The sequence below is a fragment of the Equus caballus genome, chromosome X, assembly GCF_041296265.1.
Source record: "Equus caballus isolate H_3958 breed thoroughbred chromosome X, TB-T2T, whole genome shotgun sequence".
Lineage (NCBI taxonomy): Eukaryota > Metazoa > Chordata > Mammalia > Perissodactyla > Equidae > Equus > Equus caballus.
The window spans coordinates 141,168,653-141,192,900 of NC_091715.1; the positions used below are offsets into that span (position 1 = coordinate 141,168,653).

General features: G+C 48.1%; 1 long non-coding RNA gene across 1 annotated transcript in view; it reads left to right on the top strand.

Annotated features, from left to right (window-relative positions):
• Window positions 1-1,318: 1,318 nt before the first annotated feature.
• The window catches only part of LOC106781395 (uncharacterized), a 40,563-nt gene continuing 17,633 nt past the window's right edge, over window positions 1,319-24,248 (top strand). The window contains exons 1-4 of the long non-coding RNA XR_011434752.1: window positions 1,319-1,795; window positions 7,221-7,398; window positions 10,312-10,458; window positions 17,563-17,736. This is a non-coding gene — a long non-coding RNA (uncharacterized lncRNA). The remainder of the gene's footprint in view (window positions 1,796-7,220; window positions 7,399-10,311; window positions 10,459-17,562; window positions 17,737-24,248) is intronic.

Below are 24,248 nucleotides of genomic sequence, written 5' to 3' on the forward strand. Positions count from 1 at the left end.
ATCGGAGCCTAGCGACTGGGTGACAAGGCCCTGCTCTGTCCGTCACTTGCCAGGGAACCTTGAGGCAGGACAGCCTCCTCCCCTGAGGCCTCAGCTACTTCGGTTCTGAAAGGAGAAGGTGGCAGTTGGTCTTGTCAATGGCCTCTCTGCCCTGACATCTGGACTTCTAGGAAGTCAGTGACCTGTGATCCCTTGTTGGGGATGGATGTTGTGGGGTGAATGGTGGCCCACGAGAAGATATATCTAAGCCCTAACCTCCAGATCCTGTGAACACGACCTTATTTGGAAAAAGGATCCTTGAAGATGTAATGAAGTTTAGGATCTTGAGATGAGATCATTCTGGATTATCCTGGTGGATCCTAAATCCAATGACAAGTGTCCGTATAAGAGACAAAAGAGGAGAAAGACACAGAACAAAACAGAAGGCCATGTGAAGAGGGAGAAAGAAATTGGAGTGATGCAGCCACAAGTCAAGGAATGCTAAGGATGCAAGCAACTACCAGAAGCTGGAAGAGCCAAGGAAAGACTGTCCTCTAGAACATTCAAAGAAAGCGTAGTGCTGCCAACACCTAGATTTTGGGTTTCTGACCTCCAGAACCATGAGACAATAAATTTCTGTTCTTTTATGTCACAGAGTTTATGGTAACTTGTTATGGCAGCCACAGGAAACTCATACAGGAGGCCATGCCTCTCCCAAGACCCTGAGCCCATGGACCATGCAAGGGCCCAGACCCTGGCAGTGGCACCCAAGGAGCAACTAGAGGCTGGCCAGTGCCTTGCTGGGTGGAGCCCCTTTGCCTTTCACTCAAAGCTGAGGCAGCATGGCTGGCTCCATCCCCCATCAGGCCTGCTCAGTGCCTGCAAGCTCTTGGCTTGGTACTTAACTGCTTTGGAAGGTGAAGTTGGCATATGAAGCCTGTGAATTAACAATAATTCAGTTAATAAAAACAAACTTGCCCGGCACCAGAGCAGAAAGGAAAAGGCGCATCAGGTGAGGAGCTCTCAGATTCTCCTGCCCGAGCTCCTCCATCCCCTTCTGCTTGCCTGGGGCCTTGGGGTAATTTGTGTTTGAGGAGAGGAAATTTACCAGCTATGAGTGGTGACTTACCTTCATCTCCACTCTCCCTGGCCGATGCGGGCTGAATGTTTGTGTCCTCCCAAATTCACATGTTGAAGCCCTACCCTCCAAAGTGATGGTATTTGGAGACGGATCCTTTGGGAGGTAATTAGGGTTAGATGAGGTCGTGAGGGTGGGGCCCTCATGATTGGATTAGTGCCCTCATAAGAAGAGATACCGGTGCTTCCTCTTTCTCCACAGGCATGCTTTGAGGAAAGGCCAAGTGAGCACACAGCGAGAAGATGGCGGCTACAAGCCAGGAAGCGGGCCCTCGCCAGGAACCAGATCTGCTAATACCTTGATTTTGGACTTCCAGCCTCTAGAACTGTGAGAAATAAATGTCTATCATTTAAGCCACCATGACAGCCGAGCGGACTAAGACACCTGGCCAGTGGTTGCTGTGAGATGGCCGACTAAGTCAGAAAAGGAGGCATTGCAATCACTGTGTAGTCATTCAGGGTCCCCAGGAGTGGAAAGTGACCTGGCCTGGGACTGGCCCCTTCTGGGGATGCTCAACCTCGAATCTTCCGCCAGGCCTGGACTGGTTGACAAATCTGTTGTCTTGGGTTCTCGAAGCGGCTCTTCTCCTCTCTGGGCCTTGGCTTCCTCCTCTTCAAATGGGATGATAACCCTTCTCCGGGGTAGCTGTGCAGGTCAGAGTTGAGCCATACATGCTGGGTAAGCACTCTTTAAGCCAGAACAGTGCTGGCAGGGTAGTGCTCTTGGCCTGGAGGGAGGGGTGCTGTGGAGGAGGTAGAAGAAGGACGGGCCCTCTCTTGTCCCAAAGATCTTTTCCCTCTCTCCTGAGAGGAAATTCCAGCCTTCTGGGGAGGTTTGATTTGGGTGCAGAGTCCCGGATCCCAGGCCACCTCCCAGGAAGCCACTGGTGGTAGTGGCAGGTCCCAGCAAGACAAAGGATAGGTCAAGCGCCACACCAGCTCAATGACAGTGGTTGGCAGTAGCCCATGCTCACACCTCCTGTCATGTACCTCCAACTCCTGACTCCTGCTTTGCTTTGCCACAGTTCCAGTCCAAGGTGTCGTGATAGCAGAAAGATGCTATCCAGGGACCCTTGCTTGACCCCACTCCTGTCCTGTTTGCCTGAGACCAGCAGCTCAGTGTGCAGCAGGAAGTGCCAAGAAGGGGGGTCCAGGCCCTGGCTTCAAGAGTTACACCCACAGCCATGGTCTCACAGGCCACTGATGTCCTGGGTGTCCCTTGCAGGGGGGATGAAAGTCTAGGAGGGCCAGGTCACAGGCAACAGGTGGCAAGTCAGAGCTGTCAAAGAACCAAGGGCTCCTGGGCTGCCTTTGTACCAGCTCGGCTCTGAAAATGACAGTTCTCATCCCTATTGGTCCAGTCAGACTGGTGCCTGAGATTCCATTTGGGAGCCTACTGATAACAATAACCACTAGCATTTGGTGGTGTACCCAGGTGGTTAGGGAAGGCCAAACAACAGAAGTTTCCCCTGACCTTCAGAGCAAGCCCTGACCGCCTCTTTTCATATACGTTTGAAATTTTGATTACATTATTGGCAGCTCCTCACTTGCTCTTTATTCCAAAGCCTTCAGAGGCCCCTGCAGAGGCAGCGATGGCAGAAGGGTGTATGCAGGGAGGTTTTCTTTGTGCAGGCGGAATAATGTCTGGCATGGTATCATCTTGAGTAAGGCCCAGGTCAAAATCATATTTTCACCAAGTTTACCAGTTCCTCTTGTGTTGTCTAGACACGTTATGTGAAGTGTGTTCCTTTACCCAAGGATGAAGGGAAACGGAGGCCAAAGCTACCTTTCTGAACTCTCAGGTCAGCTGCCCTTGGCCTTTTGGGGATGCTCAGGGCTTCTGTGTGCCAATCCCCGGGAGAGCTGATAGTTGCCTAGAAAATTAACAATATCCAGCTTCCTGGCCACATCGATCCTTAAGGGTGGACATCTGGGCTCCTTGCCTTTCACTGGGCCTGTCCGTGGAGTAGGGCTGCCTTAGAACAGGGATACCTACCCAGGCCACTCAGTAAAGAGCAGGGCCTGAGTGTGAGGGCTCCGAAGGGGGATCCAGCTGCCACTTCCCCTGGAAGACAAGGCCCCAGTTTTTTGCCTTATATGTGGTTGCACTTGTCCCAGTCCTCTAAGTATCTTTGTCATATAACGAGAGCCTGGGTTTCAAAGGGAGCTCTGAAAGGAGCTTTTGTCTGCTGATTTTAGACTTTTATGAGTCACAAGCAGTAATGAGCTCCCCTCCATCAGCCCAGAGGCACATCAAGCTAGGCAAGGCCATGGGGAAATAGATTCCACCCAAAAGCACGGCAAGGACAGTCTGCAGACATTGGAGCAGGCAGGGGCAGCAAGACTTTGGAGGTCAATGTCCAAGGTTAAGGCAAGAACGAGGGATGGGTGCAGGGGAGCTCTCTGCAGCTCCCTACACTCCACAGAAGCCAAAGAGGCCCTGCTTGGACAGCTTTCAAGGTTGACCTACTATATAAGAGTCCCCAAAGCAATCTGCTGTGGAAAACACTTAGAAACAACCACTCTCATCCGGCTCTACTGTTGAAACAGGGGACACTGCGGCCCAGTGAGGGGAAAGACTTCACGACTTCACCCAGGGTCACCCAGCTGGTGGCAGAGCTGCGGTAGAACCCAGCCCTCCTCACCATGGGTCCGTGGCCTCTCTAGACCATGTGCATGTGGCCTGCACCAGCTGTGTGGGAAACGGACTTGGGACCAATGTGGGTGGGGTGGCCTGGATGCAGACTAGGCTCATCATACTCAGGGGTAATGGGTGCCGCCACACACCAGCCCAGCCACCACACTTCACTCACTTGTTGCTGTATTAGTCAGGGGGAGAGAGAGGCAGAGACAGAGACAAAGAGAGACAGAGGGAGATTTCTTTTAAGGAATTGGCTCATGCGATTATGGAGGCCGGCAAGGCTGAAATCAGCAGGGCAGGCTAGCAGGCTGCAGATTCCGGCGCGAGCTGGTGTTGCAGTCTCGAGTCCAAAGGCTAGAAACTCAGGCCGGGTTCCTATGCTGCAGTCGGGGGGCAGAGTCCTTTCTTTGGGGAATCTCAGTCTTTGCTGTTAAGGCCTTCATTTGATTGGATGAGGCCCACCCATGTTATGGAAGACAATTTGCTTTACTCAGAGTCTACTGACTGTAAGTGTTCATCAATCTGAAACTTCCTTTCATAGCAACATCTAGACTGGTGTTTGACCAAACACCTGGGCACCATGGCCTAGCCAAGCTAACTCATGTAATTAACCATCATGTCCAGTCTCCTCCATACCAGCCTAGGGAAGCAACTGTTGGCTTTGGCCCAGCAGGTGATAAGCCAGGGCAGGAGAGGGGGAGATGGTGGCTACGCAGGGGGGGACTCAGGAGCGGAAGGTCAGCTGGTGAGATCTGTGGCCCAGGGGACTGAGACTCAGCAAGAGGGTGGGGCCCTGTGAGAGGAGGAAGAAGAGGCAGGTGCTCCTGTTTCCAGGAGACAAGGCTTATTAGATGTGGCTCCTGCAGAAATTCTCAGCGGTGAGCCATGGGGGAGGGGGTCCCGAAGCCTGAATTTTTGATCTACCCAAGGAACCAAGACTCTTCCTGGGGCCGGGGGGCCGTGGAGGATTCTGACAGGAGATGACTTAGTCCACACTTAGCTTGGAAGAATTCGCTGGGGGACATTCAGGGAGCCTGCAGGCAAGGGCCTGGAGCCACTGGTGGCCCTGGGTATGGATCATAAATCAGAGACAGAGAAGAGCAGAAGGTGCTGCTAGGTGGTGGCCTGCTGGTGAGGGGAGGGGAGGTGGCCTTAACCGGGGTCTGGACAGCCTGAGGACCTCTGACAACTGTTCCCCTCCTCTCTACCTGCTACAGCTGCCCTGGCCTAACATTCTGGCCTCTGCCTAGAAATCAGCCCCCCGTGAGGCCAGCTAGCTGGGGGCAAAGTCTCTGTTGGAGCCTGAGCCTGGGGGTCCAGGGCTTGGCCCAACTCTCCCTTCCTCCCTGGGGATACTCATCCTTGCACCTCCTCTCACCCAGTCCATAGTGGCCACACCCTTGGATTCCAGCCCACAACTCAACTTTCCATCAAGAGGAGGAAGCAGTGTTTAGCAGCTGCAAGGTTCCTGAGAGCAGGCCAAGGCCAGGCAGGCACAGGTTACTCAGCAGAGGGAACCCAGATTGGGCAAATGCCCACCCCTCCCCAGGCATCAGCTTTGTCACTCCCCCCAGGGATCCCCTTCTGTCTCTCCCCTTGTCTTCTGTCCCAAGCAACAAAGTTCTCTTTGGTGTTCTCTGGTCTTCTGTGTGCCCCCTTGGCACCAGCTCTGCAGTTCAGCTTCGGCCACCCAGTCAGCAGGTCTAGTGGGGTTTGTCCTCTGCCGTGAAGAACAAGAAGAGTGCTACAGAGTCACCCGTGTGAGATGCCCCATTGCCAAGGGTTTCTGTACTGTCTCACATTTAAGGTCATTGGAATCCTAAGGCAGGTGTAACTGTATCCTCATTTCCCCAGGGAGCAGACTGAGCCTTAGAGAGGATGGACGGCTTAACCAAGGTGGTGCAGGGAGTAGAGATAGGCTGGGAATCCAGAGCCCTGACACTAACCACCTTGGAGTTGTGCTAGCTCCCCCTCTGGGCACACAGCCCTAGCAAAGAATGGGCCTCTTTCCTGCTCTCAACAGAAACCCAGCAGATGGGAGAGCAGCCTTGCTAGAAGCTCCAGCTCAGGCCTTACGCCATTAGGACCATCCCAAATGGGGAGGCAATGCCTGCGGGTGCATACTGCTGAGTGAGGGGCAACCCAAAGAGGAGAGACTCTGAGTTCAGGGGCAAGAGGTGCCCCCCCATCCCCAGACCCTCCCCAGTGCTGCAGCCTCAAGCTCCCAAAGCTCTGCCATGGTAGCCCCTGATCCCAGGTCTGTCATGGTTCCCCAGAGATGACAGGATCTATATCAGGCTCCTTAGCTGCTCATGCACCATCCTCTACCCCTGCCCTCACCATCCCATCACCCCAAAACCCCAGGTCCTCCAGGATACAGCCATGACCTCTTCTCTTACCTCATATTCTAGAACCTTCCTTTTTCTTCCACAGTACTACTCCCACCAGGCTTCTCGCACTTCCCTGTACCTCCTGCCCTTGCTCTCCCCAGTCTAGGTCCATAAGCTGTCACCTCCTCCCTTGTACACTTTCCAGTGTGTTGCTCAAAGCCCAGCAGTGCCTGTCCCGACTCCCAGCTTCTCAATGTGCCCATCAGGAGGGGTTTTGCCATTTCCCCCTGCCTGCCCAACCCCCTTGGTTTGTACCTTGGTATTCGAAACCCTGTCACAGAGTATGGCCTAGAGGAGAAGCATTGCAAGTGGCAGTCTCTTCATCCTAGAAGGCTAGCATCTGCTCTAGGGCAGCAACCAATCAGGCTTGAGTCAGCATGCCCCCACTGCTGGGTACCCCCCAGGGCTTGGCCCACAGGAGGTACTCAGGGAACAGAAAGGAAACTGGCTCTTTAAGGAACTTCTTGGAACTCGCCCAGCAAAGTTTGCAACAGAAGGCATTCTGGAATCCTAGAATGTAAGTCTGGGATGGTGGTCAGGGCCCTGAAAGCAGCTTGTGCAGAGTCCCCAAGCCAGGTTGAGCATCCGCGGCACTGGGGCTGCTCATTAAAATGCACATTTCCTGGGCCCTATGCCAGAGCTACTAAATCAGGCTCTCCAGTGGGCAGGCCGGGGGAGAGGGGATAGCCAGCTGCATTTTTAGAAGGCTCCACAGGTGGTTCTGATGTGTTCTACAGACTGGGGAGGACAGGGCCCCAGCTCACACAGCGAGTCCTTGCAGACTGGGGCTGCAACTCTGGTTCTTGCCTCCCACTGTGGGGCTCTCTCCCCTATGTCATCAGGCTCAGCTAGCTGCCAAGGCTGAGGAGTCGCTTGTCATCCGTGAGTCACTTGCTGACAATAGTCATCCTGCCTCAAGGGCCTGAGTCATAACAGACCGCAGCTGACGGTGGGCAACTCCAAAGATGTCAGTGGGAGACGTTTGGGGATGCCTCATCTGTGCTGCTGCCCTAGGACTGGGTGCTCGGGGTGGGAACAGTCCTGAGACTGAACTGTCTGTGCCCCTTGGGCAGGAGTGCCCATCTCTTGGCAGGAAGCCTACACGTCCTTCAGTCCTTCAGTCCAGCCTTCTGCCTGCTGCTTCAGACCCAAAACATCCTGTTTGTCCAGCAGTCAGCTAGGAGCCGGAGCCACGGTGGTGAACACGCCATCAGGACGCGGCAAGAAGCAGGAAGCCCATCACTTGATGAGGTGCTGGGGGAGCGGCGCACGATGATGCTCTGTGCATGCAGACAGGGTCAGCCTGGTCTGGTGGGCAGGACGGATAGATGGAGGAGGGCAAGGAGTTAACCCACGGGGTAGGGGCCAGGGGAAGAGGGCCGTTGCAGGCAGAGGCACGTGAGAAGAGGGAAGCCGTGTGGCTGGTGCCCAGAGTGCAAGCGGAGGGCCAGAGGGGCATGCAGTGGGGCACAGGGAATCCACCAGACAGGAGGGGGCAGGCCCTTGAGGCCCTGGTACGGATGTCCTATTTCATCTTAAGAACAATGGGAAGGGCCAACAAACGTGCAAAGATGCTCAACATCACTAGCCATTGGCCAAGTGCAAATCCAGTCCACAATGAGACACTGCCTCACACCCACTAAGATAAGGAAAAAAAAATAACAAGTGTTGGTGAGGATGTGGAGAAATTGAGACCCTTGCACACTGTCTGTGGGAGTGTAAAATGATACAAACTCTGTGAAAAACGGTGTGGTGGTTCTTCAAAAAGTTAAACATAGAGTTACTATATGACCTAGCAGTTCCACTCCTGGGTACACGCCTAAGAGAACTGAAAGCAGGTGTTCAGACAACAAATGTTCACAGCAGCATTATTCACAATAGCCAAACAGTGGAAACAACTCAAATGTCTACCAACTGGTGAATGGATAAATAAAATGCAATCTGTCCATATAATGGAATATTATTCAGCCGTAAAAAAGAATGAAGTACAGATATGTGCTACAATGTGGACGAACTGTGACAACGTCGTGCTAAGTGGAAGAAGCCAGTCACAAAAGACCACGTATTGTATGATTCCGTTTAGATGAAATGTCAAGAAGAGGCAAATCCACAGAGACAGAAAGCACATGAGTGGGTACCAGGGGCTGGGGGAGGAGAGAATGGAGATTGCTGGTGATGATATGAGATTTCTTTGGGGAGTGATGAAAATGTTCTGGAAATAGAAAGTGGTGATTGTTGCATAACTTCATTAATGTAATTAACGCCACTGAATTGTACACTGAAAAATGTTAAATGACAACTTTCATCACACACACACATTAACCACAATTTTAAAAAGTGGAGAAAGAGCAATGGGAAGGCCAGTCAAGGGTCCGAAGCAGCAGATGGAAGGCTGGACTGAAGCACGTGCAGGCTTCCCGCCGGTTCAAAGCACTTCCGTGTCTGTGCCTCTCTCTCCCCCTTGTGCTTCTGGGCTCTCGGAGCCTGCTGCCTCGTCTGCATGGTGGGCCTGGGCATGGCTTCACCCCACTGCTGGGCTTCCATGAGACAGTGTGTGGGAGGCCCTGGCACACAGTAGGTGTGTAGCCAATACGAGGTCCCCTTCCTGTGAAGGGTGGCACACAAGGAAAGGGCAACCTCAGGGGCTGAAATGACCCACTCCCGGCCACACAGCCTAAGGGTCTTGGCTTTCCTCTGGTCCCTCTGCAGCATCAGGCCCACCAGAGAGCCACTAGCCCTTGGGGCCTCTCTACCTGGAGCCAGAAGCGGTTTTCTCTCAGAGCACCAAGCCCTACCTTGGCTCTCTCCCTTTGGGAAGGTGGCAAGTGCGCAAAAGCGTTAATGAAGGTGTTAACTTTTGGATCAGGTTCTGTACTGTTGTTCCAAGTTGATGAAGCTATCATAGAGGTGGTTCTGGAAGGGCAAATCTTGAGAACACAGGAGAACCCTTTCCCCCTCTGATCCCTTCTGCTTTCTGCTCTTCATTCCCTCTGACTCCCCCATCCCCCCACCAGCCTGGAGCCTCAACATTTTGGTCTCTAAATGGGTTTCATGTGAAGATGAAAGGAGTGAGGCTTAGCCCGATGTGTAGCTTATAAAAGTGCTTAATAAGCTTAGCTATGATCACAATCATTGTAGATAACACAAAAGCAGGGCTGCTTTTTCTCATGGACATTGTTCTTTCCCACATCATTGGTCATCTAAATTACAAGACTGTATCTTTTTTCAATAGACCTTTTTTTCTTTTTGAGGAAGATCAGCCCTGAGCTAGCATCTGCCACCAATTCTCCTCTTTTTGCTAAGGAAGACTGGCCCTGAGCTGACATCCGTGCCCATCTTCCTCTACTTTATATGTGGGATGCCTGCCACAGCATGGCTTGACAAGCAGTGCCATGTCCGCACCCAGGATCTGAACCGGTGAACCCTGGGCCGCCAAAGCAGAACATGTGAACTTAACTGCTGCGCCAGTGGGTCGGTCCCATCAATAGACTTATTTTTAATGGCAAAGATGAAAAGCAAGCAATCCACCCTATTCTTTGTGCTGACTCAGCTATTCCAGCGGAGAAGTTTTCTCCTCTGTGGCCCGGACATTCTCCAACCTCCTCCTAGGGCTGGCACAGGTCTCAGGGCTGTGGGCAAGTGAGCGCCAGACTCCCTTAGGGACCACTTCCTTAGGCACAGGAGGCACTAGGGCCATGAGACTTTTAGGGGCTCATAAAACATCTTAATTTATTTTATTTTGATTTTAGATCAAAGAAAATATTTTAACATAGTACACTATTAATGTAAATTAATACACATTAATGTGAATTAATGTATTCATCTTTATACCAACACAATCATAAAATATAATTGTTGTTTATTTTTTCGTTGAGGAAGGGCCCACAAAGGCAAAAGTGCCCAGGGTCCGTGGAAGTCATTATGCCGCCCTGGGCCCCCATCAGTAAGAGTGTCTCATGTGGATAGATGCTCCACCCTCTTCCAAAGTGCTTTCCCACTTGTCATCTCATTTCTGATTCTGATTGCTACCACCAAGTCCCAAAGGTAGCCAGAATGGTGACTATTTCTCCATCCACACAAACAGGCCAAGGTTTGGAAAGAAGAAGGGACTTGTCTGATGTCACCCAGTCCTGAACTTTTTGCTGTCCCTTATTGCCATTTCAGGGTGCTTTCCTGCCAGGGAGACCTCAGGTGAAGGAGCTCCTGCTCCTGAAAGGGAAGCCCCCTCAAACTGCCTCCAAGCCTCACTTGACATCTTCCACAGCTACCCCCTGGCCACCGGGAAGTGAGCCGCAGGTCTGAACAGCGCAGGTAAATATTAACCACATTATAATTCTGGTCAGAACCGTGGTTGACAAAAGCTGTGAAGCTGTGGTCGAGGGGTTCTAATCAGTGCTCTAGGAGTGCCCTGGCTCAGTCAGGGTTCTCCAGAGAAGCAGAACTAATAGGAGATTAAATAGACAGAGATGGATAGATAGATGGGTGGACGGATGGATGGATGGATGGATGGATGGATGGACAGATGAATAGTCAGAAAAATAGATGAAAGAAAGAAAGAAACATAGATAGATAGATGGATAGATAGATAGGTGATAAAAAAGATAGATAGATGATAGGTAGACTGATTGATTTTAAGGAACTGGTTCACACAATTGTGGGGCCTTGCAAGTCCGAAATCTATAGGGCAGGCTGGCAGGCTGGAGACTCAGACGGGTTGGTGCTGCGGTGTGGAGGCAGAATTTCTTCTTCTCTAGGAAACTTCAGCATTTGCTCTGAAGGCCTTCAACAATTGGATGAGGCCCGCCCACATTTCTGAGCATTAGTAGTCTTCTTTACTTAAAGTCAACTGATTGCAGATATTTACCACAATTGCAAATACCTTTACAGCAATACTCAGATTAGTGTTTGATTGAATAACTGGGTACTAAAGTCTGGCCAAGGTGACACATACAACTGACCATCACATCTCCCATGCCATATTGGCTGAGATCAGGCCTTGCTGGCTTATTCGACCACTTGAAACCTCTGTAATTGCCCTCCTGCCTCTCCAACTAGGAAGGCCCAAGTCAGGTTCTCAGCTAGGAGGGACCTTGAACCCCAGAGCCCAGTGTCTAGCATTTTTCTGGGTCAAAGTGATGCTCTATCCCCAGGGGTCGTCATCCCAGCTCATTGCCCCTTGCTGCCAGCACCTGCCCTGTCATAGCAATCGTAAGCAATGACCAAAAGTGAGCACTGTCACTGACCTCCCTGGGGAGCCCTGGCTTCCTGGGCTCTGCAGTGCTAGGTGCTGTGGCAGTTAGGACCAGCCAGGAGGGTTCTGCTTTAGGGTCTTGAGCTCCTCCCTCCTAGGTGGAGAGAGAGCGAATGTCTTTGCCTTCCCATCAAGGGGGAAGCACAACCCCTCCAGGGGTCCCCATTCAGAGGAAGCCACTTTAGAGGTAGGCTGCCAGCATGGGCCTCTAAAACCCCCATGGTGTCCTGGAGCTTAGGGGCTACCTGGATACACTGGAAGCATCTAAAGTGTTCAAACTGCAACTCATGACACACACGTGGTTGTCCTAAAATCAAGTTAACAAGTCTCCACCATCATATATTTGGAAACATGAAACAGAATAAAAAGGAGATAGTAGAAAATATCTAAGTGCATTGTCTTAGTCCATTTTGGCTGTTATAACAAAAATACTGTAGATTGGGTGGCTCAAACAGCAAGCATTTATGTCTCACAGTTCTTAAAGCTAGGACGTCCAAGATCAAGACACCAACAGATTTGGTGTCTGGTAAGATTCATAGATTGCCACGTTCTAGCTGTGTCCTCCATGGTGGAAAGGTCCAGGGAGCTCTGTGGGATCTCTTTTGTAAGAGCACTACTCCCACTCGTGGGGACCTCACCCTCATGACCTAATCACCTCCCAAAGGCCACACCTCCTAATACCATCACGTTGGGGGTTAGAATTTCAACATATGAATTTGGGGAGGGGGCACAAATGTTCACTCTATAGCATTCTGCCCCTAGCCTCCCAAAATTCATGTCTTTCTTACATGCAAAATACATTCGTTCCATCCAATAGCCCCAAAAGTCTTAACTCATTCCAGCACCAACTCTAAAGTCTAGTTCCAAAGTCTCATCTAAATCCCCTATGAGTGAGACTCAAAGCACGAGTCATCCTGAGGCAGTGTTCCTCTCCAGCTTCAAACCCATGAAACCAAGTAAGTTCTGTGCTTCCAAAATGCCAAGGTGGGATTGACATGGGGTAGACAGTCTCATTCCAGAAAAGAGAAATAGGAAAGCAAAAAGGGATATGTCGATGCAAAATAACCAATAACCATTCTATAGATAAGAGGGGTAAGGTAAGTTTTACTTGAGCCAGAGTGAGGATTATAACCCGGGGAGGCAGTTTCCACAAAGGAAGAAAGTGTTTGGGAGAAGCATGGTTTTCAGTTCAGTTTTATACCTTTTTAGAACAAAGAACATGCATTAAACATGCCCAGGATACATAGTCATCAAAGTTCCAAAGAGATATTCAATTGCAAGTTAGCAGGTCAACATGACCCTGATGTCTGGAAAGGGACTAATATGGACATTACTGATAGGGTGCTATCGATACTGGTGTAAGAGGGGAAGTCTGCATTCTTATCTTAAGAGGGTGCATTCTTTACTTTAATGGTTAAAGCAGATGTACAATGTATGTTTGATAGGCCATAAGTCAGGCTTCTTTAGTTCAAGCCGAATCCGTTTTCAACCACAATAGCTACCCCATATACCCCAATATGTAAAAATTTTGAGGCCAGCCCAGTGGTGCAGTGGTTAACTTCGCACGTTCCACTTCAGTGGCCCAGAGTTCGCCAGTTCGGATCCTGGGTGCAGACATGGCACCACTTGGCAAGCCATGCTGTGGCAGGCGTCCCACATATAAAATAGAGGAAGATGGACACAGATGTTAGCTCAGGGCCAGTCTTTCTCAGCAAAAAGACAAGGATTGGCAGATGTTAGCTCAGGGATAATCTTCCTCAAAAAAAAAAATCTCTTGTCAAGTAAATGGGTCCCAAGTAAGCCCCAAACCTAGCAGGGCAAACAACATTAACCTTTAGGGCTCCAGAATAATCATCTTTGGCTTGATGGTCTGCCTTTCAGGCCCACTGGGCTGGCAACAGCACCCCCACAGCTTGGCAGGATGGCCCACAGTAGCTCTCTGCCTGGGCCCTGCCCCCGTGGTGGCTCTCTGCTGGTGCTCTGAGGCTCTCCTGGTCTGGAGTCCCAAACTGGTGGCTCTACTTGGCCACTCTGTCCTTTGAAACCTAGGTGGAGGCAATCAAGCTTCCTGGCCCGTACACTCTGAGCCTGTGGTGGGAGTGGCAGCCCTGATGATCTCTGAATCACCTCCGGGGGCCTTCTCCCCTTGCTTTGAAGAATAGTCCATGTTTGCAGCAGAATAGCATCATGGTCCAGTCCTGTAGGTCTAAGAAGTCCAAATTCTTCCTTCGTTTTGTCCCATTTTCTCTGTTTCCTTTAGTCCCAGCTGGCAGTGTTTCTGTTGCTCTAATCCCATCTCTGTTGAGATACATAAGGCCTAGTTTACATCCATACTACTCTCCTTATCAAACTGTCCCTTGACCACACCCTTTGTGTTCTCATGTTTTGCAATATGAATAGGCTGAGGATTTTCCAAATCTTTGAGTTCTGCCTCCTTTTTGCATAACAATTTCATCTTTAAGTCATTTCTCTCTTCTCACATTTTATTATAAGCAGTCAGGAGGAGCCAAGCCACACCTTCAACGCTTTGCTTAGAAATTACTTCAGCTAAATATCTAATTTCGTCACTTGCAAGTTCCACTCTCCACAAAACACTAGAACATGAACACAATTCGGCCAACTTCTTTGCCACTTTATAATTAAGGATCACCTTTCCTCCAATTTCTAATAACATGTTCCTCATTTCCATCTGATACCTCATCAGAATGGCCATGTTTCTACCAATATTCTACTGAGGATTATTAGGTAGTCTCTAAGAAGACTGAGGCTTTCCTACAGCTCTCCTCTTTCCTCTCTGAGCTCTCCCCAGGATCACCTTTCAAGGCCCATTCATGGCAGTGTAGGCTTTTGCTAGCATGCACCCCAAACTCTTCTAGCCTCTAGCCATTACTAGTTCCAAAGCCACGTCCACAGTTTTAGGTATTTGTTACAGCACCTCCCCACTTCTCAGTACCAATTTCTTAGTCTATTTGGGCTGCTGTAACAGAATACCATAGACTGGGAGCTTAAACAACACACGTTTCTTTCTCACAGTTCTGGAGACTGGAAATCCAAGATCACGGCGCCAGCAGATTCACTGTCAGGTGAGAGCCCGCTTCCTGGTTCACAGACAGCCATCTTCCTGCTGCGTCCTCGCGTGGTAGGAAGGGCTAGGAAAGCTCCCTGGGGTCTCTTTTATAAGGACACTAATCCCGTTCAGGAGGGCTCCACCCTCACGACCTGATGCCTCCCAAAGGCCTCACCTCTTAATACCATCACATTGGGGATTAGGTTTCAGCATATACATTTTAGAGGGACACAAATATTCAGTCTACAGCAGCATCTTATATAGTCATGGTGAGTATTGGTTCATGAAACTTTTGTTGCAGTTTATACTGATTTGTACGTGTACTTGCATTAGGTCTTGATGCAAGATATCTTTCTTATTATAAAAGTATTAGAAAGTCACCAGTATATCCAAACAAGCCATTGTGCAGATGGAGAAATTGAGGCCTAAATTAGGGACAGGATATGTTTAAGGTCTTGTAATGAAGAAGAACAAAGAAGGATTAGAATTCAACGCGTGGTCTCCTGACTTAAGCCCACCTGCTCCAGCTGGCTGCTGGGCTGCGGTTACAACACCGGCCCCACCCCGGGCTCCAGGACTTGACACTACAGGGAAGTGCAAGATCCCCTAACAATCTTCAGCACATCTTGAAGAAGCAAAGAGAAAAGCTGTCTTTCCTGCGGGTTGGGCTTTTCAGAGGGCATTCAAGTATACAATCCGGCATTGGTGATCATTTTACAATGTGTACATCTCTCAAGACATCAGCCTTAAATGCAAAGTGATTTTGCTCCTTGGGGGATGCTGTCTTTTGATATGTTTCTGTCTGCCCACCATCCACTCTCCTGGCTTCTAACCTCTTTCTTTTGGGATGTCTCCGCACCAGTCAGGGTTCCTTTCGAGAAGCAGCGTGGTCAAGGTGACATAGAATGAGAGGGTTATCGTAGGGATGGGACCCACTGCCCTGTTGGGGCTGGTAGTGGGGTCTCTGATCAGGTATTGAGCCTGAAGTCACCCAGACCAATAGTCAGTGGGGAAATGAGACGTGGACAAGAGCAAGAACAAACTGGCACCCCATCGATCTCTGACTGCCTCCCACCTCGATACCATGGGTGACCTGCAAGGGAAGCTGGCGCCCCTCACCAAGAACTGTGCGCATACTTGACAGGCTGGAGGAGAAGATTTGGCAGGAGTAGGGGCAGCTGCAGGGCCAGGGGCTGCCCCATGTCAGCAAGAGGAGACAGCAGGTCAGGGGCACTGGGTGCACCCACAGCACTGGCTTCTACTTCACTTCTGTCTTCCAAAAACCATCCAATTCTTACGTGGCTCCCACTAACCCTGAACCATACAGGGAAGGGAATTCCAGGCATTGACACTCCAGTTTCATTCAACTGGCACAGAACAAAGCCGCCGTTTTTAGCCATTTTTAGCGCTCTGAATAAATATAGTGCCTAAGTGAAGAAGCAGCAGGGACTGGAAATCTAGAAAACCCCAACATCCTGAGATTGACTGAGTGTTCTTCTTTACAGGGCCTGAGTGGGGGCGGCATGGTGGCTTTGCACCTCAACATGTCCTCCTTACAGACTTCCCGTCACCCTGTAACCTGCAGATTCAGAGCCTCGCCTGCCTGCGGATACAGGATCCCAAGAACATTAACAAGCCAGAGGACTTAGGTGCCCGCCTCACCGCCTGTTATGGACTCAATGTCTGTGTCCCCCTCAGAACCACATGTGGAAGTTCTAGCCCCCAAAGTGATGGTGTTCGGAGGTGGGGCCTTTGGGAGGTGATTAGGTTAGATGAGGTCGTGAGAGCTGAACCTTCATGATGGGCTTGGTGCCCTTATAAGAAAAGGAGGGGACCAGAGCTCTCTCTCTCTGTCTCTCCACCATGTGAGGACACAGCAAGAAGGCAGCTGTCTGCAAGCCAGGAAGAGGCTCTCCCCAGGAATTGAATCTGCCGACAGTTTCATCTTGGACTTGCCGGCTCTAGAACTGTGAGAAATGCTTATCGTTTCAGCCACCCAGTCAGTGATATTTTGTTACAGCAGCCCAAATTGACTAATACAGCCCTCGAGTGTCTCTGGGAATCCCCAAAGGAGTTCTTATTAGTGCTCACAAGCACGTCTCTCCACTTATCACCTTGTAGAGTCTGCCACATTCTTCCTCTCCAGAATCCATTCCCTTTTGTTATCATCTGCTGCCCAGGAAGACCTTTACAGAAACCACACTGCTACCAGGCCAAATGGTCTGGCCTTGACACTGCCCAAATTGACACAGCAGAGTGGGGTTCTAGCGGGCAAAGGGGTAACAGCCTCCACTCTATATCTCGGGCACATTTTGTTGTCTGAGCTCTGAGAAGCAAGATGCACTGGGCCCAGAGGTCGCAGGTCTCTCAAGAGAACCGTAAATCACGCTGCTTTCGACGGAGTGCTTGCTCCTGGGATTAAGTTCGAGCCACCTAACTCCTCCACCGTCTTTCACCACCTGGCAATCCAGGCCTGCAGAATGCTGCCATGCTCTGCCCCTGCGTGGTTAGGGAGCTCTGTGGACTGTTTGCAAGTCCTCAAGCTGAGCCCCTCAGCAATTACCTTGCAGTTTGTGAGTTAATCTACCCAGTTATACCCCTTTCCTGATCTCAACCCCTAGCAGGTAAAATGTTTCCCTGACCCTCACTCAAAAGGAAGGTGGTCCAGATTTCCTCCCAGTGTCCTTCTCTCAGTTGGGATCAAGATTCATCGCAGGCTCTCAGGAGGGACACCCTGCTCCCAACACTGTTCATCCTTTACCAGTTTAGAGAACGTAGAAGTTCCAGCTAGGTCTTTATGTCCCAACTGCAGGCCTGGCTGTTCTTATAACCTTCTGAAACTTGCATTTAAAAAGAGAAAACTCTGCCAGAATAATGCAAACTGTGTGGAGTGGTGTACATGATTTGGCCAAATTTGAGCATTCCGTATATTGCGATATGGCAGATAGAGGTTGTCATAGCAAGATGAGTGCCTTGCAGCTTGGTGTGCAAATTAATCTTGTGAGGTAGTAGAGCCTCACGAGAGATGGTCAGCAGAGGGGCGGAGAGTGTTTCCTTGGAGCTCACAGAAATGATGATGCCTTTCTTTCCATAACAGACAAATACTTATCAACGCAGCCCATCTCTTGTGCCCTTTGCATCTCGTTCCACATTGCCATTGGCTGTGAAGGTCATCCCTTTTAAGTGGCACCTCACTTCAGATGGGAGAAACATCTGTTCCAGAATAGAACATCGGTGGGTGCCCGGCCAGCAGCACTCACTTACACAGAAGGTAGGGATCTGAGTTCAAGTCCCCACTCTACATTTTTTCATGCTGTGTGGTCATGGGGGAGGCTGGGCAGGGAAGTCAGCCTTCCAGGCTGCAATTAGACAGCGATGTGGAGTGAGGAATTTGGCTGCTGAGAATGTGAGTGTCATGAAGGCCTTGCAGGAAGTCAAGGACCCTTTAGGGACTACAGGAGGCTGCCCCTTCATCAGCCAGCTCCTGCTATATGGAACACTTATGCAGGGATGTGTGTGTGTGTGTGTGTGTGTGTTCAGACAGGACCTACCTCTTAGAGGCTCTGGGCTTACAGCAATTCCCAAGGTGGCTGCCGCCTCTACCTGAAGAATGCTAGTCTCAGGCAGCATCCTGCATGGCCTCAGAAGGAGTGGGGATTCCTGAGGGATCCTTGCCTGAGTGGGTCCTGACTACACAGCTAAGGGTGCTCCTGGGGCCTGGTTTCTGTCCAAGGGATTTCTATAATCATATCAGGGATTACCCTCCCAGGGGTCTCCGGTGAGGAACAACCCTAAGAAGCCCCTTTGGGGCTGGCTTCCCACTCACTGTCTTCTCCACATTACTGTGGTCAGTTGTCATTGATGTGTCCCCTAGTGAAGCCTTTGTTGGGTGGCTCCAGTCATTAGGTGTCAGCATCATCTAGCAATTTCCTTGAGCTGCCAGAGGAGAATTGTCCAAGACTGGCAGCTCAAATTGTAGCCCAGTAGAATGATTTGGTGGTCAAGGGGTGCCCTGAGGTCAAAATGAGGGTTCCACCAAGGCCTTCCTGCCTCTCTGGTCTAGACCAGGAGTTCTTCTCAGAGTTCTATCCCTCGTGCTAACATTGCCCAGCCTTCATCAAAACAATTTAAAAATAAAAAGGTAGAAAAAATAATTTTAAATAGTAAAGTAAGCTAGAAGATAACATTCTAAAAGGAAAGTAAATTGACTGGCAAAAAGTAAACAGTGCTGATAACAAAAACAAAGACCCACAAACAACACTCCCACATGGGGCCCAAAGAGGTAGGTGACCACGGGTTGCGGACAGCAATTTTCCTGTGGCCAGCCGGGGCCAAGCTGTATTCCCAGCAGGGTCCCCAGAGGTACCGTCCAAGGCTTGGGGGCTATGTATGCCACCCAAGCTGCAAATGGCAGCCCCTGAAGCGCAGCACTTGGAAGTGGATGACACAGTGGCTCTGGAACCAGCAGTCCTAGTTTTCATGCCCTGCCTGCTTTGCCCTCTTTCCAGACAGCTCCTCTAAAGCAGATCAAGGGCAGCACTTCTTCAGAGAGTCCTTCTAATTCCATCAACTAAACCTTCCTGGAGTGTCTGCTCTAAGATATGCCCCATACTAGGGCCTGGAGCTCCGTTTGGCCCCACTGCTCACAGAACTCTCGGTCTAATGGGGATACTTTTTTCCCCCAGTTTTATTGAAGTATAATTGACCAATAAAATTGTAATATATTTAAAGTGTACAATATGAGGATTTGATGTACATATGCCTTGTGAAAGGATTCCCACAATTTAGTTAATTAACACATCCATTACCTTTTTTTTTATAAAAACACTTAATTTCTACTCCCCTAGCAAATTTCAATTATATAATATAGTGTTATCAACTATAGTCTTCATGTTATACATTAGATCCTCAGACTTCATTCATCTTATAACTAAAAGTTTGTACCCTTTGACCAACCTCTCCCTATTTTCCCCACCCCTCCTCCCAGCCCCTGGCAACCACCGAGATTACTTTTTTTTTCTTTTTTAGATTCCGCATATAAGTTATACTATGCGGTATTTGTCTTTGTCTGGTTTATTTTACTTAGCCTAACGCCCTCTAGGTTCATCCATTTCCTTCTTTTTTAAGGCTGAATCATATGCCATTAGGTAGGTAGATAGATAGACAGATTAGATAGATAGATAGGGAGAAAGAAAGATGATAGATGGATCCATCGCACATCCTCTTTATCCATCCATCTGTCAGCGGACACTTAGATTGTTTCCATACCTTGGGTACTGTGAATCAGGCTGCAATGAACATAGAAGCACAGATATCTCTTCAAGATCCTGATTTCATTTTTTTTTGGATATATACCCAAAACTGGGACTGCCAAATCAAATGGTAGGTCTATTTTTAACTTTTTGAGGAACCTCCATACTGTTTTCCAGAGTGGCTGCACCAATTTACATCTCCACCAACAGTGCGCAAGAGTCCCCTTTTCTCCACATCCTCGAGGACACATTATCTCTTGTCTTTTTTATAACAGACATTTTAACAGGTGTGAAGTGATATCTCATTGTGGTTTTTATTTGCATTTCCCTGATGATTAGTGATGTTGAACATCTTTTCATATACTTGTTGGCCATTTGTACGTCTTCTTTGGAAAAATGTCTATTCAGGTCCTTTGCCCATTTTTTAAGTTATTTGGTTTTTTTACTATTGAGTTGTGTGAGTTCCTTGCATATTTTGGATAGTAACGCCTTATTGGATATGTGGTTTGCAAATATTTTCTCCCATTTCATAGGTTGCCTTTGCATTTTGTTGATGGTTTTCTTTGCTATGTAGAAGCTTTTTAGTTTAATGTAGACCCACTTGTTTATTTTTGCTTTTGTTGCTTTTGCTTTTGGTGTCAAATCCAAAAGAACATTGCCAAGGCCAACGTCGAGGAGGTTACCCCCTATGTTATCTTCTAGATGTTTTATGGTTTCAGGTCTTATGTTCAAGTCTTTAATCCATTTTGAGATGATTTTTGTGTATGATGTAAGATAGGGATCCAGTTTCATTCCTTTTCATTTGGATATCCAGTTTTCCTAACACCATTTATTGAAGAGACTATCCTCTCCCTTAATGGGGACAACTTTAACTGTTTAAAACGATCCGTAAGGAGCCTTCACATAGATGGCTTTAATTAAGCCTTTTTTGTTGTGTAATATAGCATACAAAGGAAAGCGCTTAAGACATAAATGTACAGCTTAACAAGTTGTCAACACTTGTGTAGCCATCACCCAGATCAAGACATAAAACATTGCCAGCTCCCCAGAAGCCCCCCGCGTGCCCTTCTCGTCACAACACGAACCTCATTCACATCCCAGACTTTTGTGGTCATCACTCCCTTGCTGCTCTTTATACTTTGCCACCTAAGGGCGCATCCCGCAACACCATGGATTATTTTTGCCTATTTTGAGGTTTATATAAATAGAATAATACCATACGTATTCTTTTTTAATTCATATTTTAAAACTTTTTATTTTGAAATAATTATAGGTTCACAGTTGCAAAAACAGTATAGGGAGGTCCCATGCACCCTTCACCTAGGTTCACCCAATAGTACCGTCTTGCATAACTATAGTATAATATCACAACCAGAACATTCGCATTGGTACATCCACTGACTCTATTCAGATTTCACTATGCATTTGTGTGTATGGGTGTGTAAACTTCTATGCTTCATGCATATTCTTTTTTACGTGACCTCTTTCACTTAATATTGTGCTTTTGCAATTCCTCCATATTCATTTTCATAGTATACTTTTTGTATGAATGACCATATTCTCTTTACCCATTCTACGGCAATGGACAGCTGGGTGGTTCCAGGGTTTGGATATTGTGAGCATCATTGTCCATGTTTCCTGATGCACATGTGTATTCATTTCCCTAGTGTATATAACTAGAAGTGGAATTGCTGGGTCATTAGGTGTGGCTATCTTCAACTTTATTAGATAATACAAACTTTTCCAAAGTGCTCGTCCATTTTACACTCCCCCTAGAGAGTTCCAGGGGTCCACATCCTCACCAACGCTTGTTAATTTTTGCCATTCTGGTGGATAAGTAGTGGATCTCATTGTGATTTTCATCTGCATTTCCCTCATTTCTAGGAAATCAAGCACCATTTCACACATTTATTAACCATTTGTATTTCCTGGTTGTAAATTACCTGTCAGTTCTTTTGCCAATTTTTCTATTAGGTCATCTGTCTTTTTCCTAATAACTTGTAGGCCTTTAAAAAATATATTCTGGATATAAGCCCTTTGTCTGTTTTATGTGTTCCAGATACCTTTTCCTAATCTGTGGCTTGCTTTTTCACTCTCTTCATACTATCTTCTGAAAAATATGAATTCTTCATTTTAATGTAGACCAGCTTGTCCATCTTTTCCTGATGCCCAGTGTCTCTCATGCCATGTTTAAGAAATTTTTCTCTACCCTTAGGTCATGTAGATAGTCTTCTTTATGATCTTCTGAAAGCTTTATATTTTGACCTTTCACATTTAAGTCCTTAATCTACCTAGACTTGATTTTTGTGTGTCATGTGAAGTAGGAGTCCTCTTTCATTTTCTATCCTTATGGGTACCCTACTGTTCCTGCAATTGATTGAGAAGACTATTCCCTTCCCACTCCTGTGCAATGTCTCCCATGTCATAAATCAGACTTTATATATGCATGGATCTATCTCTGGGCTCACTCTTCTATTCCATCAGTCTGTTGGTCCATCCTTATACCAAAACCACAGCAGGCAGATGTCTCTCAACAGCTATTGATCCAGGCTGTGCTCCTTAGAGATTAGAAGACTAAAAGTTAGGTATAGCCAGATTGGTAAGGATCTTGAAAATCATTTGGAAAAGCCTGGACTTGACCTGGGGAGCAAAGGGGTTCCCCACCATGTCAGAGAGCAGAAGAGAGAGATTCTGAATGAGCATCTTAGGAAGAAAACCTGTGAGTCAAATCACATCTCAGCACGGGAGCATGGAGCTGAGGGAAGAATGGGGGTGTTACTGGAGTGGTTCAAGGCTGAGATCACAGGGGCCCGGATGAAGGACGTGGCAATGGAAACAGAAAGGAAGTGATGTGTCCAGGAGACATTTAGAAAAGAAAGTTGAAATCATGGCACTTTGTCATGAGTCAGTGGAAGAGGGAGGAAGTTGGAGACTGAAAAATGATGCCAAGCTTTCCAGGCCGGAAACTGAGAGATGATTCTGGTTTGATGAAAGAGGCCCATAAAGTAGTTGGGGGAGTGTGTTTTCCACCACTCAGTCCTGAAAGTTCAATTCGTGTTCCGGAGAATCAATCAGAGTGGTCCTGACTGCACACAGATCCTCCCAGCCAGGCCGCTGAGCAGTGACACGTCACCCGTGGTTTTGGACTTTGGGGAGTTGAAGCAGGACTTTGAGCCATATTAGAGCCCCCTTGGGCATTGTCGATTGGATCTGCTTTGCCGTCTGAACCCAGTTTGATCATCAGGACATCCTAAAGCACACAATTTGACAAGTTAGCAACTGCCTTTCCAATGGCAAAGGTCACCCAGATTAAAACAGCAGCAGCAACAAAAATAGCAATCAAAACTAAAGGAAAAACGAACTTAAAAACCCAAACAGCTAGCCCTGGGCTAATTCACGGAACACTATGAAACATATCTAAAAGGTGCAATGAATACTTGTAAATATTCTTTTTCTTGTTGGCCTCCTGTGTTTAAATGCGTGTAGCAACCTTCCTCTCAATCTCCTACCCCTGCTGATACACGCCAAAGCATTCAGGTCCAATATTATTGCTGAAAAGCCAAAAGCATATTTACAGAGACTGAATGTGGATAAGGAACAGATAAATCAAGTCTCTTGAGAAAATAAAGTCCCATAGCAGATTATGTTGTGAAAGGACTAAAATAGGGTTTGCAACTCAATTACACCACCAATTGGACTTTTAAAAAGAAGTCATTCACATTTTAGGTCATAAAATCATTCCCTTAATCCCTTAAACATCAAATAAAATTGAGATTTAAGATAAGATTCACTTGGTTAAAAGTGATATGAAAATTTTCCGCAAATAATTAAAAGGGATTTGACAACATAATAACTGGCTAATTCCAGCACATATTTAATAAAGAATGGGTTAGGGGAGGGGTTGGTGTTTAAGTGGGGTCTTTTTTGGGGTTTTTTGGGTTTTTGGCTCTATGAAAATACAAAAACCTCTCATTCTGAGTACTACTGATGTTTGCAGAAGAAATCAATGGTGCCGTGAAAGCATGTCCTGGGCATGAGGTGCTGCGTCAGGAAGGCGAGGCCCCGGGAGACATCTTCCTCTGAAAGACAGCCAGAGTCCCCAGTCAAATGACGCTAAGATGTGGCCCGGGCATGAAGCTGATAGCTTGAATTTCTGTAGCAGCTCTCATTTGTTCTGTGGTGGGAGAGTCAATGCTGACTTTTCTCCTGGGTCTCAGAAATCCCATGCACAAGCCACCCACCTTCAGATGTAGAAAACTTGTTTCAGAAAAGCCAAAACCCGCAAGTGTTCTAGGGCTAGATGCCCATCCCTCTCGTTCATTCACTCATTCGTTCATCCCTCCACTCAGCCGCTCACTCCTTCATCTGTTCACTCACACGCACACTCAATCATTCACTCACCCATTCACCCACTTATCTGTTCGTTCACTCACTGATCCATTCATCCACTCATTCATCCACTCAGTCATTCACGTACTCACTCATTTCACACACATTTCTTGAGTGTTTGCTGTGTGCATGCTGAGGAGGC